The sequence below is a fragment of the Panthera pardus genome, unplaced genomic scaffold, assembly GCF_024362965.1.
Source record: "Panthera pardus isolate Hobbes unplaced genomic scaffold, ASM2436296v1 HiC_scaffold_8, whole genome shotgun sequence".
Lineage (NCBI taxonomy): Eukaryota > Metazoa > Chordata > Mammalia > Carnivora > Felidae > Panthera > Panthera pardus.
This window is the reverse complement of record NW_026527013.1, coordinates 27,085,930-27,103,622: the sequence shown is the minus strand read 5'-3', so window position 1 is coordinate 27,103,622 and position 17,693 is coordinate 27,085,930. Positions and strand designations below refer to the sequence as shown.

The 17,693-nt window shown below is 39.3% G+C and overlaps 1 long non-coding RNA gene across 1 annotated transcript in view; it reads right to left on the bottom strand.

Moving 5' to 3' along the window:
- The window catches only part of LOC109279144 (uncharacterized), a 38,444-nt gene extending 21,700 nt beyond the window's left edge, over nucleotides 1–16,744 (bottom strand). The window contains exons 1-2 of the long non-coding RNA XR_002086034.2: nucleotides 16,647–16,744; nucleotides 15,406–15,535 (exon numbers count right to left, since the gene is read on the bottom strand). This is a non-coding gene — a long non-coding RNA (uncharacterized LOC109279144). The remainder of the gene's footprint in view (nucleotides 1–15,405; nucleotides 15,536–16,646) is intronic.
- Between the last annotated feature and the right edge of the window lie 949 nt (nucleotides 16,745–17,693).

The following is a 17,693-nucleotide window of genomic DNA, read 5'->3' as shown; positions in this document are numbered from 1 at the left end:
CAGTTTCCTCCATGAGAAACACTAGGTGACGATGGAAAACTGCATCCCGCTGAAACAAGACACCCAGGAATACGCAAAACACGCGCACACACACGTACCTCAAACATCCACCATCTGCTCCAGGTCACCAGGGCTGCTGTGAGCCGTATCGTCCCCCACCCCCCTCCCGCCTGCCGGGCGCTACCGCTTCCCATCAGATTTCAGATGACCCTCCTGCTGAAAAGCGCACAGGCTGAATAGCGCACAGGCTGAAGCCCTACTGGCAGATGCCACGTCTTTTTCAAGGTCAACTTCCATATTTATTGTGGTATATGTTTCTTAACCATTTAACAGGATGCCATCTTTATTAGCTTCCTATTGATTTTTAATATTTGTCTCTGACTGTTTGAGTGTTGCCCACAATGCCATTTTCCCCATATGGTCTGTGGATGTTATTGCACAATCTTGCATCGGGTAGTAATTTTTAGGAACATGTACCATGTTAAAACACAACAGGCTATACTCAACTCTGCCACTTTAGGGCAAAAGTGGCTGAAGACAATACATGAACAAATGAACATAGATGTGTTCCAATGAATTTTATTTACAGAAACAGGCAGCAGGCCAGATTAACCCATGGCTTTACTTTTTCTGTGTGTTATCTCTCTCCCCTGTGCATGATTTAGTTGTTTCCCTTAGCATCTGGATGGTAATTTGTTTATTTGAATGTGCCTGTCTCCAACTAGGCCATAAGCTCCATGAGGGAGGGGGTTCTTTTATTCATTGCTTTCCTCAGCACTCAGTCACTGTGTCCGGCAGGCAGTGGGCTCACAGAGGGCTGCTGAGTCATCTGTCTCAGAGGAGAGGTAATCTCCTCTACCAGGAGATACTCTAACCCCAAAGAGCAAGAGCTGTCTCTCTCTATCACCCACCCCAGCATGAGGCTTTGACATTCAGATTCAGATATAAGAAATATTTATTAAACCCTATGCACTGAGCATACAGGAGTAAGACCATGACTTTATGTAACTTTATGCCTTTCCTCCAGAGAAACTTGAAAGATATGTATATTACGTCCATTCCATGAAAGAAGGAATTAAATCTCTGAGTGGCTTTATAACTGTCCCAAGTCACACAGAGCTGAGCAGGGTGTGTTCACAGGAATGCTGTGGCTCCAGAGGAGAGGACATGGAATCTTGTCTGGGGGTGTCCTCACATTGACTTCCTTTTCCTCCCTCTCCATGGCAAACATGTTATGGAACTGACTTGTTAGGTTTGCCTAACAAAAACAAATGAAAAGGAGGAAACCTGAAGAAACCTACAGAACTAGTTTCTTAAAATCTATTGATGATGTTACAATAACATAAACAAGGAAACTTTAGGAACAAAAGAAATGAGATTTCTGTTACCTAGAAAAGGTAAGAAGTCCCTACATACTTCAATTTTTAGAAGGCTCTAGGAATTTTTGGGTTCTTACTATTGATTCGGTTTTATAGGATCACATTGGTTTTTTCTTGGCCACAAGCAGTTCCTGCACTCTGTTTACAGAATAACAAAGGGTTTCTGTTTCATCTGATTTGCTTTGACATGCTATAGCAAAAAAGCATTTGTTCGGCCCATTCTCCATTTATATAGGAAATATAAGCAACTATGGATAGCATCTTGCCTGAACTGGCAAAATTACCATCTGGAGTCTGTAAATGTAAGTGACAGGAATTTCTGGAAAAAAGCACAATGTTCAAAACCCACCTGGCCCCCATTATTGCTATGAAGCCTTATTCAAAGGCCCGTGATCCAGCCAACTCCCAAAAGTCTGTGATGTTGGTTAGTGGTCCAAGGCATTTCCTTGTAGACCACCCTAGCCATGCCTGGCTCTTAGCAGAGCATGTCACCAACAACCCGAAGGAGGGGAAGGTTTTCTGCTCCTTAGTATGCTTCTGCCCTGGCTGGATGCCTGGAGTGCAATGTGTACACAATCCATTTTATAAGACAGATGGAAATTGAGTTAGAGCAAATAAATCATACGGCACTCTTTTAGTGATGTCTTTCTATAGGGAATCTTCCTGTTGACTAAGTGTGGCCTTGTACCTCCTTGATTAGGCACACAGATGTTTTGTTGATATTTGACTCCTGTGAGAAGTTTCTTACTTAAAGACTCTCTGGAGCTTCTCAACATGCAGGGCTCTGCCACTTAGACACTGTGAGGAGTTCTGTGAACTGATTATTACAATCACATTCCTTCTGTAGACACACACCCACTCCAACACAACTATGCCACCAAAACCATCAACACCCCTGTATGTCTCATACCCTACCCTACCCAAATGTTTCATGCAAAGGTTGGGGCTTGGGAAAAGCAGGCAGTGACTTGGACATTATTGTTTAAGCATCTCTCTTTCCATTCTTTAAATAGATGCCCTACCTAAAATCCAGAAGATGCTTACCAAAGAAGCAACAATCTTTGGAATTGGGCAGATCAGAGATAGAATTCCAATTTTCTCAGTGAATTGTTGAGCAGCTAGACCTATTTATTAAGGGGTGAAGATAACACAGGCAGGTTTAGCTATGCAACTATAGTATTTTGAAAATAGAATATCAAGTCTAGGAAAACAGACTAACACAGATGGAGCACCAATGTTATGTCGGCACTTAACAAATTATTTTATTTAATTCTCAAATCAAATGAAGAAACTGAGGTTCCAAGAGATTAAGTATTTTGGCTCAGACCTCCCAGCTCATGAGTGGAAACCCTGAAATTCCAACAAGGCAGATTGGTCTGGCTGTAAAGACTGGGCTTAGTTGTGCCTGGGGGGCCTCTTGCCTCCTCAAAGCCAATTATTTAAATGTAGGATGTTATACAAAAAGAGTACACAAACTCTGAATAGACACAAGCAACATAGGACCAGAATTCTGAGGAGGCCCTTCCTGAAGCAGAGGTAAGGCATAATAAATCAAGCATCAGCAGTGGTTAAAAAATATACAGTAGCAGACCTCCTGAACAAGCACTACTGAAGTCTGGAGAAGCCCTCTCAAGATTAGACACTGGTGTGCATACAGCAGAGAATTCCATTGCTTTTCTGAAACCAGTGTATGAAAAGGAGCCAAACAGGTGAAGCCGTGGATGTCTCATTCCAGATGAGACAGAAAAGACAAATAGAATAGCCAAATTCTTGCACTTCAAGACTTTAAACAAAGAATGGAGATTCGCTGACTGGAGTCAAGTCTTTTGATGAACCAAAAAATAATCAGCCCTGATTAACATTCTTTTGCATCATCAAAAGGAGATAGGTCAAAATAAGGTAATGGTAAGGTATCGATTGACCTCACATTTCTGTTAGAGGAGTCACCTGCCAGTGGGAAGGGGGCAGCTTTCTTCCCTGAGAGGGTCATGACATAGCTAGAAACTTCTGCCATTCCATAATTCTTAATAAAAAGCTTAATCTCTCTGCAATGACTTTTAAAGTCCCATGATTTTCTCTAATGACATAGAGGGAGAGCAAAATGAAGTCATCATTCTTTTCTATTTTTTTGTGTTAAACTGCTTTTCTTGATTAGAGGCGAACTGCCTATTGTTTCATCACTACCTAGGGAGACTGTGCTGGAGAACCCTAAGACTGCACATTAGAATCGCCTGGAGAACTTTTTTAAAAAAATAGTGATTCCTGGCCCTGGAACAGACCAAATGGTGTAGAATCCTTGAGAGGGGTGAGCCCAGGAAGTAGTGTTTTTTAATAAGCTCCTCAGATGATTCTAACATCCAGGAGGGTAAAGAACATCTGGATAGTGCTGGGCATCTAAGCTTTGTCAGAAGAACTGGATCAGTGGTTTGGGATTTGAATTCTGACTTCACTTCTCACTAACTGTAACAATGGGCAAAACACGGACCTTTCTAAAAGTCAGCTTCCTCTCCAATAAAATAAAGATATTCACACTGCAAGGGACAAATGACGGAGTCTGCAGAAATCTTTTTTTTTTTTTTAATTTTTTTTCAACGTTTTTTATTTATTTTTGGGACAGAGAGAGACAGAGCATGAACGGGGGAGGGGCAGAGAGAGAGGGAGACACAGAATCGGAAACAGGCTCCAGGCTCCGAGCCATCAGCCCAGAGCCTGACGCGGGGCTCGAACTCACAGACCGCGAGATCGTGACCTGGCTGAAGTCGGACGCTTAACCGACTGCGCCACGCAGGCGCCCCTGCAGAAATCTTTTAAAAACTATGAAAACACTATAAATAGGAAGTATTACCATTATGTCTATCACATATCTTAATTAAATCAAGTGTGTTTTGCAGATAAATATAATGTAAAACCCCTTTAACTCCTGTAAGACTTTTTTATTCTGAGACTTTGAGTAAGGCCATCTTAGGCTGGCCAATATGGGTGAATAAATAAAAATAATTGGGATCTCCTTAAACTTTTAGAGGCAAGAAAGTACAAAGGATATTTCTCTGGAAGATGAAAAGGGACATTCCTTGAAACTAATGAGTCACTGATTTATCCTCATACCCATATTACTAAGGAGCTTATCCTTCTAAGGAGAACATTTCTCCTTGGGTCACAGCAGCAAGTTTGTGTGCCAGTAACTAAGGGGCCCTTAGGTGGTGCATGCTAGGAGGTAAGGACACTTAATTATTCCTAAAGAGTCACTTATTGATCACAGGGTAGGAAGAGAAAGCAAATGCTTTATCTAAATTACCTCTGATCAATTGATTTGAGAGGTGTTGAAGATTAAGTGACAGGCAGGGAGTTGCATGAAATTAGCAAAACAAAATAAGCTGTATTCCTGAATGATCAGCCAAAATCTCCTAAGGGGGAAAAATCACAGGTTCGGCCCATGATGCATGTCCTATTAGAAGTATTGAAATGCAATACTCAACAACATTGGATGATGGCTTTGAATAAGAAGAGAAATACAACACTTGTTTCCTGTCTGACTCAAATGCACCAGGTGGAAAAAGGACAGTGATAACAAATATCTAGGGAGCTATGTGAAGTTTATAAAGTGAGGGAACTGGAGTCCTGCCCCCTTGCCGGCTCTAGTTGCAGTGCTATTCCACAGGATGGGAGAGAGAGTGCAAGGAAGGGATGTGTATTCAAGTGCCCATCTTTCCCTGAGCTGTCGTTTATTATAAAATTTTGCACACCATCAAGATGTGCATTACTAGATAATGATTAAGTAAACTGTCACGTTTCTAAAGTGACATATTAAGGAGCCATTATGAAAAGTGTTAGAGAAAAATGTTCTTGACATGGAAAGTGTTGACAATATATATGGTTTTAAAAAGCAAGCTGTTTTGGGGTGCCTGGGTGGCTCAGTTGATTAAGCGTCCGACTCTTGATTTCTTCTCAGCTTAGGTCATGATCTCAGTTCATGGGATTGAGCCCTATGTCTGGCTCTGCACTGACAGGGTGGAGCCTGCTTGGGATTCTCTCTCCCCATCTCTCTCTGCTTCTTCCCCACTTGCTCTCTCTCTATCCAAATAAATAAATAAACATTTAAAAAATAAAAATAAAAAAAAGCTGTTTTATATGATGCCTTTTCATATAAAATGACATGTATATAATATGAAAAATAGTGAAGCTTTTTATTCATTTATTCATACCACAAATATTTACTGGGTGCTTTCCACAATTCTAGACATGGGAGAAATAATGGTAGAAAAACAAAAGCCCCAGTTTGATGGAACTTAGATTCTAGGGACAGGATGCAGGAAATAAACAAATGAGCATGTAAATATATAGTACCTCAGACACTAGTACGTGCTATGGAGAAAAATAAAACAGAAGAGAGGGAGTAGGGATTGCCAGGGCAGGAGCTCCTCTGCAGGTAAGCAAGCCTCCCAGTTAACACAGACCTGTTGATGTTTTCTCAGTTTTCCAAATAATCCTGTCTTCTCTTCATAAGTAGAAAAATAAAGTTTTGTTTGTTTGTTTGTTTTAAGAAAATACTAGGTCCTGGAAGCAACTGGCTAGCTCACAGTACAGCATGTGAGTCTTGACCTCTGGGTCTTGAGTTCAAGCCCCACGTTGGGCATGGGACCTACTTAAAATTTAAAAAGTAAATAAATAAATAAAATACTAGGTCCTGAAAAACATGTCTTCCTAACTTATAGGAGATAAAGTATACAAAAAAGAAAACTAGCTCAGGACCAAAATCAGAAAAAGAGGGGGAAAAGGAAGAAAAAGCATAGCCCTCCTGTAAATCCTATCCATACCGCATTTCAGAAAATTAAAAATGCAAGCTAGAAAATAACACTATACCCACATATGCATGTGTGCACACACACACACAAATGTAAAAGAATAAACTGGAAGGATTTTCACCAAATCCACAGTTGTGGCAATGGTTGGATGATGGGTAAAGGGGTATGGGCCAAGGTGTGGAGCAAAAAGACACTTCAGTTTTATTTCTATTTATTTTTCATTAAAAATCAAAGACTTAAAGAAAATGTGAAAAAAGAAATGTTCAAAATAATAATTCCTGGTGGTGAATATAATGTTTGTCATGTTATTATTTTCTGTGCTCTTAAAAAAAAAAATCTCAGCACATAACACCAAAGCATCATACCTGCTCCTCCTTCACCACACCCTCATCCCATTCCATCTCTTTCCAACTCTCCCTTGGTTTCTGGTAGAATCTACTTATAATAAAATCATACAATGGCATCAAAGCAATCCATGAAATTAAGATTTAAAAATCAGCTTTTTAGCATCATTCACTTGTTTATTTATTCATTAAATATTGTGCACCCATTGCACACCAGCAAGATATTTCTGTTGTAATTACATCGCAATGATCAGGTCTTAAAAACCAAATGCCACATTCTATTAAGAAGTTGAGAGTTGAAAACATAAAATTGGTGAGTAAATTTACCAACAGGAAGTGAATTCGGGCAATTCTGTGTAGCGGATAGGATTTTGATGAGATTATGACCTTGTGATAAATCTTAGGTAGATAATAATTTGGGGTATATCTTAGCTGCTAAGCCCAAATGCAAGAGCAAAAAATGTGTATACCTTGCTGATGTTTTTCCAAGATTCCTTTCTTCCATTACAGAATTGTTTTGTTTCACAAAGAAAACATAAAATTCCTTCTAGTGTGAATGACAGCAGTAGCCTTTATGACTAATCAAAGGGAAAGGAAATGTAAATTTGTCTTTTTTTTTCAAAACAATTAAAAATTAGGAGCCAATGAATTTCATAAGGACTGATATGGCAGTGTGCAATCCTACCAGCCCCAGGATCTCTAATCGCCTTCACTGACCTGACTGCAGACTAGAATTTTCCCAGAAGAAAGCAGATAGCATTGTAACTGATGTTCTCAGAACAGCATGGAGCTCAGCAAACAGGAGAATTCTGGTCCAGAAGCAGCTTGTGAAATCACATCCTACCAACCTTCACTAATGGAGGAGAACACCAAGGAAATAATAGCTTTGTGAGGGTCAGATTATAGAAAGAACTACAGCCAGGACAGGGAGCCCATACCTTCTCCAGACTATGAGGACACTTAAATTCTTTCCTGGGTGACTATGTAACCCAATAGCCAAACTGTTCAGCATAATGGAAACCAGGGCTCTCATATAATTAGTTTCTTATCCACTCATCACCCCTCACATCCCTCTCACTCTGTCTATCCCCTACTCTCTCCTTTCTAAACTACTTTTTCCCCCCATCAAATATATAGGCACAGACTATTGAAAAAGCAGTCTTGTAAATACTCCCTCAAGAGCTTTAGTGTATTGTACAAAGATTAAAAAGTTAAAAGTTAAGCTTTGTGCAGTGGCAGTATTGTAGCCGAGGTGCAATTATTGCTAATTAAAAAAGTTAAAAGTTAAGTGATGTAAGATTTACATAAAAGAATATTCTCTTGGGGCGCCTGGGTGGCGCAGTCGGTTGAGCGTCCGACTTCAGCCAGGTCACGATCTCGCGGTCCGTGAGTTCGAGCCCCGCGTCAGGCTCTGGGCTGATGGCTCGGAGCCTGGAGCCTGTTTCCGATTCTGTGTCTCCCTCTCTCTCTGCCCCTCCCCCGTTCATGCTCTGTCTCTCTCTGTCCCAAAAATAAAAAAAAAAAAAAAAAGAATATTCTCAATGAAAAATGCTTCCTCCACTGCTTATGATTTCTACCATTAACATCAGAGTTAAGGCAGAGTCCCTCAGATGAATTCTCTGTAAGAAATTATGATTGGTTTTTCAATTAAAAAATAATCCTCTTTTTTAAGAAAGCATACTCTGGATCTCCTGGATGACCATTACCTAGTCAAGTACTGCTGTGCAAATTCAGAGCCAGTATTTTTACTGGGATCCACAGTAACATTTTCATTGTCTCGGGCAAGTGAGGAAATGAGCAAGTGTTCAAGAAAGGTAAAAGCCCAATTATGTGAGAGAATCCTCCATGAACAACAACTGTGAGGGAAAACAAGGAAGAACTGAGTCATCACACAACAGGTAGGACGGGCATGTTATACTCAGGAGAAACCCAATGCCCATGGTCAGCACCATGCTCAAATTTTCTCAGCAATTCCACTTTCAGTGAAACCATATCATCTATCGTATTAAATTAGTGTACTTAATTTGAATTTTATGCACTTTATGTATTGTATTTAATTTGTAAATTTGTTTTAGTTTTATCTTTGTAGAAGAGCTACAAACGCGAGGTTTTTATAAGCAGTTTAATGTTTTTATGCATTCATGTAACAAACTAATAAACATAAGTCAACACAGGGCAGAGTCTATAAAATTTTACTTCTTAAAACGGGGTCTGTATATTGTTTCATTTTGAGAAATACTGAGTTAAAGAGCGTCTACACTGAATACTACTTGCGACAGGCAGAATAAATGCCACTCAAAGATGTCCCCCTTCTAATCCCTGGAACAGGAAAAAGGACTTTGCAGGTATGATTAAGTTAAGGATCTTGTGACAAGGAGATTATCCAGGATTATTCAGGTGGGCCTGATATAACCATTAAGGTCCTTACAAGAGAAGAGTGGAGATCAGAGTAAGCAGTAGATGTGAGGACAGAGCAAGAGGTTGGAGTAATTAAAGAAAAAAAAAGCCAAGAAATGCGGGCAGCTTCTAGAAGTTAAAAAGGGAAGGAAACATTCTCTCCTCAAGCCTCCAGAAGGAGCACAACCTTGCCAACACCTTGACTTGGGACTTCTGATTTCCAGAACTCTGAGAATACATCTGTATTGTTTTAACCACTAACTTTGTGGCAATTTGCTGCAGCACCAATGGAAACAAATACACTACTTAATCCATTTGTATAGAATGACCTTCAGATGAGCACATGCCACTGCGTTATCCAGAAAGCAAATCCACCACTCTCTGCAATCACCAAAGAGGCTCTCAGATTATGAGAGAGCAAAGTCAGACTTCAGTGGAAGGAAGACAGTAGGACATGTGGAAGTGTGGGTAAGTCTGCACAGGGCACCCCACTGGAAGACTCTTTGTTGGAAAAGGAACCGTGTGCAAGTACTGGGTTTCTCATTAGTGAGTGGGGGTTGGCAGAAAAGTAAAGGAAGTTGGGAGTCAGAACAGCCACCCAAAGGAGAACATAACTGGACAGGTGAGAACGGTACTGGAAGTTCTGACTGCACAGCCACCTGAGTAGTTTCACTGAAACCTGACCCTTACCTCTGAATTGTTAAATCTGGCCTCAAACTCTTCCCAGCATTTAGGTTCTCAGTGTAAGTGAGGCCCCCCAAGGATCAGCTCTAGAGAAGAAAGTGGGGTCTGGGGCGCTTGGGTGGCTCAGTTAGTTAAGCATCCAACTTCAGCTCAGGTCACAATCTCACAGTTGGTGAGTTTGAGCCCCACATTGGGCTCTATGCTGACAGCTCAGAGCCTGGGGCCTGCTTCAGATTCTGTGTCTCCCTCTCTCTCTGCCCCTTCCTACCCCCTCTCAAAAATAAATAAACATTAAAAAAAAGGGGAGCATGGGTGGCTCAGTCGGTTGAGCCTCAGGCTTTGGCTCAGGTCCACTCTCACTGTCTGTGCGTTCAAGCCCCATGTTGGGCTCTGTGCTGTCAGTTCAGAGCTGGAGGCTGCTTCGGATTCTCTGTCTCCCTCTCTCTTGCCCCTCCCCTGCTCATGCTCTGTCTGTCTCTCTCCCTCCCTCTCTCTCAAAAATAAATAAAGAAAAAAAGAAAAAAAGAAAAAGAAGAAAAGAAAAAAAGAAAGTGGATTTAAAAAAAGAAAAAAAGAAAATGGATTCTGACTGCACTTAAGAGTCAAGGCAAATGAGGGGCACCTGGTGGCTCAGTTGGTTAAGCATCTGACTCTTGGTTTGACTCAGGTCATGATCTCACAGATCATGACTCAAGCTCAACAATGGGCTCAGTGTGGACAATGCAAGAGCCTGCTTGGGATTCTTTCTCTTTCTATCCTCCCCTCTGTCCCACTTCTCTCTCATAAATAAACTTTAAAGGAAAAAAAAAAAGAATCAAGGCAAATCAGAGCTCACCCAGGTTATAACTAAGGCCAGGGCACTGGAGAGACCAACAGAGGAAGCTCTTCTCTTCCTGGTCATAACTGAGAGACTAGGAAAAGAAATTGAGTCAAGAACCAAACACAGCTTGTGATAATTGTGCAGAAAGCAATAGAAAATGAATATAAAACACCACTATTTTTTTTTAATTTTACCCTCTGAAGGAACTAGGAGAAGTGATTATTCCCTATGCATCTTCAATGATGCAAGCAGAAACCAAACAAGACATCATGGTGGCTGACAGGGAGGATAACAGCAATAGAGAAAAGAAAACTTAAGTATAAGCTAAACATAGTGGCAGGGAATTTTCAACGTGCTGAATAGGAAAAATACGCAGCCAAGAATCCTTTATCCAGCAAGCCTGTCATTCAGAATAGAAGGAGAGATAAAAGTTTTCCCAAACAAAAACTGAAGGAATAAATCACCACTAAACCAGCCCTACAAGAGAGTCTAAGAGGGACTCTGTGAGTGAAATGTTGCAAAGACCAGAAAGGATCAGAGACATCACTACAAGCATGAAACCTACAGATAACACAATGACTCTAAATCCATATCTTTCAATAATAACACTGAATGTAAATGGACTAAATGCTCCAATCAAAAGACATAAGGTATCAGAATGGATAAAAAAAACAAGACCCATCTATTTGCTGTCTACAAGAGACCCATTTTAGGCCCACAGACACCTTCAGATTGAAAGTGAGGGGATGGAGAACCATCTATCATGCTACTGGAAGTCAAAAGAAAGCTGGAGTAGCCATACTTATATCAGACAAACTGGATTTTAAACTAAAGGTTATAACAAAAGATGAAGAAGGACATTATATCATAATTATGGGGTCTATCCATCAAGAAGAGCTAACAATTATAAGTGTTTATGCACCGAATTCGGAACACCCAAATATATAAAACAAACATAAGCAATCTTATTGGTAAGGATGTGATAATTGCAGGGGACTTTAATACTCCACTTACAACAATGGAAAGATCATCTAGACAGAAAATCAATAAAGAAACAATGGCCCTGAATGATACACTGAACCAGATGGACTTGACAGATACATTCAGAATTTGTCATCCTAAAGCAGCATAATACACATTCTTTTCGAGTGTACATGGAACATTCTCCAAGATAGATCACATACAGGTCACAAAACAGCTCTCAATAAATATAAAATAATTGATATCATACCATGCACACTTTCAGATCACAATGCTATGAAACTTGAAATCAACCACCGGAAAAAGTTTGGAAAACCTCCAAATGCATGGAAGTTAAAGGACATCCTACTAAAGAACAAATGGGTCAACCAGGCAATTAAAGAAGAAATTTAAAAATATATGGAAACAAATGAAAATGAAAACACAACAGTCCAAACTCTTGGGATGCAGCAAAGGCAGTCCTAAGAGGAAAATATGTTGCAATCCAGGCCTATCTCAAGAATCTAGAAAAATAGCAAATACAAAATTTAGCAGCATACCTAAAGGAACTAGAAGCAGAACAACAAAAGAAACCCCAAGGCCAGCAGAAGAAGAGAAATAATAAAGATGATCAGAGCAGAAATAAACAACATAGAATCCAAAAAAAAAAAACAAAAAACAAAAAACAAAAAACAAAAAAACAAACCAGTAGACCAGATCAATGAAACTAAGAGTTGGTTTTTTGAAAAAATAAATAAAATTGACAACCCCCTAGCCAGACTTCTCAAAAAGAAAACAGAGAGGACCCAAATAGATAAAATCATGAATGAAAATGGATTTATCACAACTAATCCCTCAGAAATACAAGCAATTATCAGGGAATACTATGAAAAATTATATGCCAACAAACTGGACAACCTGGAAGAAATGGACAAATTCCTAGATACCCACACATCACCAAAACTTAAATGGGAAGAAATAGAAAATTTGAGCAGACCCAAAACTACTGAAGAAATTGAATCAGTTATCAAAAATCTCCCAACAAATAAGAGTCTTGAGCCAGATGGCTTCCCTGGGGAATTGTACCAGACATTTAAAGCAGAGTTAATACCTATCCTTCTCAAGCTGTTCCAAAAAATAGAAGCATAAGGAAAACTTCTGGGCTCATTCTATGAAGCTAACACTACCTTGATTCCCAAAGCAGACAGAGACCCACAAAAAAGGAGAATTACAGGCCAATATCTCTGATGATCATGGATGCAAAAATTCTCAACAAGATACTAGCAAATTGAATTCAAGAGCATATAAAAAGTATTATTCACCATGAATAATGGAATAAGTGGGATTCATTCCTGGGTTGCAGGGTTGGCTCAATATTTGCAAATCAATCAATGTGATTCATCACATTAATAAAAGAAAGGATAAGAACCACATGATCCTGTCAATAGGTGCAGAAAAAGCATTTGACAAAATACAGCATCCTTTCTTAATAAAAACCCTCCAGCAAGTTGGGATACAAGGAATATACTTAAACATCATAAAAGCCATATATAAAAAGCCCACAACTAATATCATCCTCAATGGGGAATAAGTGAGAGCTTTCCTGCTAAGATCAGGAACACAACAGGGATGTCCATTCTCACCACTGTTGTTTAACATAGTGTTACAAGTCCTAGCATCAGCAGTCAGGCAACAAAATGAAATAAAAGGCATCAAAATTGGCAAAGAAGTCAAACTTTCACTTTTCACAGATGACATGATACTCTACATGGAAAACCTGAAAGACTCTGCCAAAAGACTGCTAAAACCGATACATGAATCCAGCAAAGTCACAGGGTACAAAATCAATGTACAGAAATCAGTTGCATTTCTATACACCAATAATGAAGGAACAAATGGAGAAATCAGGAAACGAATCCTATTTACAATTGAACCAAGAAGACATCCAGATGGCCAAAAGACACATGAAAGCTCAATGTCAGTCATTATCAGGCAAATACAAATCAAAACCACACTGAGATATCACTTCATGCCAGTCAGAGTGGCTATAATGAACAACTCAGGAAACTACAGATGCTGGAGAGGATGTGGAGAAACAGGAACCCTCTTGCACTGTTGGTGGGAATGCAAACTAGTGCAGCCGCTCTGGAAAACAGTGTGGAGGTTCCTCAAAAAATTAAAAATAGATCTACCCTATGACCCAGCAATAGCACTATTAGGAATTTATCCTACTACTAGGAATTTATCCAAAAGATACAGGGGTGCTGATTCATATGGGCACAAGTATCCCCAATGTTTAGAGCAGTGCTTTCAACGATCGCCAAATTATGGCAAGAGCCTAAATGTCCATCAACTGATGAATGGACAAAGATGTGGTTTATATACAATGGAATACTACATGGCAATGAGAAAGAATGAAATCATGCCATTTGCAGCAACGTGGATGGAACTGGAATATATTATGCTGAGTGAAATAAGTCAGTCAGAGAAAGATATCATATGTTTTCACTCATGTGGATCTTGAGAAATGTAACAGAAGACTATGGGGAAGGGAAGGGGAAAAAATAGTTACAAACAGAGAGGGAGGGAAGCGAACCATAAGAGACTCTTAAATACAGAGAATAAACTGAGGGTAGATGGGGACAATGGGGGACAGGGGGAAATTGGTGATGGGCATTGAGGAGGGCACTTGTTGGGATGAGCCCTGGGTGTTTATGTAAGCGATGAACCACGGGAATCTACCCCCAAAACTAAGAGCACACTTTACACACTGTATGTTAGCCAATTTGACAATAAATTACATTAAAAAATAAAAATAAAAAAATAAATGTTTAAATAAAAAAAAACTATAAGCTAAACATTGTCTAGTAAGAAGTAATGGTATATCTTCTGTCCCTTAATTCTCTTGTCCACTCTCCTGCCATTTTCACTGCTTCCCAGGCCTCCTCCCTTCTTCACACCCCATACTTAGGGAGGCAAGATTAAGATGTTATCATTAATCAATCCTCTGAACACAATCAGGCCAGGGCACACTAGCTCACTGTACAGGGAAATACATTACAGCTATTGGTTTCAATGAAAATAGAGTTAATGATCTTCTGTGTTGTCACTCAATACTTTCCTATTGTAGCTTTGCACAAGAACTCATTTTGGGGCCCTGAAGTATCATTTTATTATAGCTATCATTTAACAATCTAAGAATAATGTATTAGCTAAAAAGACAGAGATTCCAATTCTGTTCTAGAACTTAAGTCTTCTATCAGGAGCCTATTTTAAGTAACAGAAAATGTACTAATATTGTCACTACCCTCTCACAACATAAAATATAAAGATCACAAATGTTGCATAGGGAATTCTGAATCCATTCTAAAGATGCTTTCCACCCTTCAAAATACAATATCTTATGTTTTTAAGTGTTTAAAGTGGTTGGAGAGTATTACCCTCTTCATTATGATCCATCATTTCAGAAGTAAATTCCTTAAATTTTAGCTACCTTAGAATTCATGATAAATTTAAATTTAACTAAAGTAGGGTTGATATCATAAGATCTAAGAAAAAAACATTATGAAGATCATAACAGTAGAATCTGTAACGTATTTAGGAAAAATGGTTTTCCTATAGAGTGTTGGCATTCATTTGGATGATACTAATTACAAAATACGTCTCATCCCCTTGAAACAAATAAATGGATTCTTATAAAACCATGGCACATTTGAATTGGAAGGGACCTAGAGTCATCTATTTCCTTCAATCATTCAGACTTGAATAGGTCACCTCCACCGTAATTCCAACTGATTGCCCAGACCTTCCCTGAACACCGGCAGAAATAGGATGCATTCTCATCTTTGGCAGCTTATTCTCCTCGTTCTGGGACAACAGCCTATCTGGGTGTCCTTCCTTTGACCCTCATGTCACACCTCTGCCCTCTATAGCCATGCATAGTGAGCCTTCCCCAGTGGGACTCCCCAGAGTTCCCCTCTTTGACCCCTGCACACAAAATCTAGTTTTAAGTCTCTCACCATCATTGTTCCAGTACTCTGGGTCACTCCAATCTGTCACTGCCCCTCCTGTCATCTGGTGTCTGCAACCCAACCTGGTTTTCCAGTGAAGGTTTGACCTACTTGCAGCATTTGTTGAGCATTGGAATTTCTGTAAAAAGTAGATACAATTGCATTCACTAGATACACTCTATAAATCAGACTTGCCGTTAAGAATGGTCTCTACCCTCCATGAGCCCAAAATTTGAGGGTCTTTTTCTCTATAGTTCCTCTCTCAAGAGTCCAAATTATCTCTTTAAGTCATCCTGAGCTATAAAAGTCAAAACAAATCAAAATTAAGGTTGCCCAAGAATCACCCCTAGCAATACAGAAATGAGAAGCCAAACATGATCAGGTGTACTGCTTCCTCATTGTAAAAATTACTGAAAAACAAGCTGAAAAAAGAGACTCAAAACACAAGTTGAAAAAGTCTCCTAACTTGAAATTTTTCCTTTTACAAACTTTCCCATCTGGGGAAAGTAGATTGAATCACATTGAAAGTAGATTCATCCTTGTGATTGAAATGCAGAAAAGATTACTTTAATATTTTCTGCTTTCAAAACAAAGCCCTAAACTTACTAGCCAAATGTTCACTAGGCCAGGTTTTAAAGCTATTTATTTAATACTCTTGTTCTTAACACTCAGGACTTGCTAGGGGAAGCAATGTGTTTTCAAGGTAGAGTGGCAGAAGAGAGAGGAAAGGAGACCCATGACGTGAAGCACAGGCCCAAGGAGACTGCATCCTGTTGGTTGACACAGTGGCAAGACCCAAGCTCATGATGGGAGCCAGGGACAGCCTTCTGGCAGGTGCCTTGGCTCCCAAGAGATCAGTTCACTAGCATTCCAATGCTACATTTTGTAATGAAACAAAAGATAATTACCCCCTTAGAAGTTGGGTGTTTGGGTTTCACACCTTCTCATTTGGGCATTCTTTGCTTGGCCATCAACAAGAACTGATTGAAAAGAAATACTCACAGAGATTTCAATTACTGTTAATGTGGCCTAAGTGTTTTCACTGTCACAGTCTAGGGCTTCAACTTTTTAATAAGTTTCCCATAATTATTACAAGTTTTTGGTCTAATTCCAGCTGAGGATTTAATGGGACTCATTCTGACAAGATATAGGATATTGTCCCAATAGATGTTCATTTGGAAATGGGCCACTTGCAATTTCAAGTGTGCAGAGCTGTGCAAGATTAAAAGCACTGGCAGTATAATTTCCACCTTGTGTCCCAGGCTCTGTGGATTTGTAGCTCATCCAGGCTGTCCATCTGGGGAGCAAACAGCATGTACTCCTTGATGAGAAACTCTGGCCAACCAACCAGCTGTGAAAAAAATAGATTACTCTTGTCATTTTTTTCTCCTAGGTAATTTGCTGGGAGTAAAAATACAATTTCTTAGAAGGTATGCAGTTAAAAGCAAATCCTAGGGATGTGTCTGATTTATATTTAAAACTTCACTACACTTTTATTTGTTAAATTTAATTTTCAACAATACCCTGGATGTGATAATATTTTCTAATTCACAGGAGATGGAAAGGTTGGTTTCTGGTATTTGTACACTAAGCAAACACAGGAAGGAGGATGTGGAAGAGAAAGAGCATAGGAGAAGGACTCAGCTGGCAGGCTGAGCTGAGCACAAAGAAATGCACTGTTGTTCTTCCTAAGGTAAAGAAGATATTATGGTGGAATTAAGTGACTTTTGGGAAAATAAATCTTCCTATTGACCACAAGTAGCTAAAATGGTAAATGCATCTTTTTAAGGCTCTGACATAGAACTTCATCCTTGTGAAAATTCAGAAGGTCATGCTAGATAGATAATCAGAGTAATTCTAGATCAATTGAGCTGAAGAGCTGAAAGGGAACAGTGTGAGTTGTAATATATAACACCTATAGGTAAAACATGGCCATGCTATGCATTTTCAGCCAACCAAAGGGAATGGAAGGATATATGCCAAGTAAAATTAAACTCTTTAGTTTGTAACCAGTGGAGAGTTAATGATAAAATTTGAAGTGAAAGAATTTGCAGTAATACTTCTGCACTGTGAGTTACAAAATATGTAGACATAAATGAGTGTTGCACAGTAACTGGCTGTCTAGCTTTTAAAAATCACAGCACTGTAATGAGAAATTGTTCTGACCCAGAAGTTATTCTTAAAAACTTAATTCCAAATAGGAGTTAGCATTTTTAATTGATATGTTAATGTTACATATTATTTCATTTATTTTGACATTGGCTATAGTTAGTTATCCATTAGTATATACATGTATA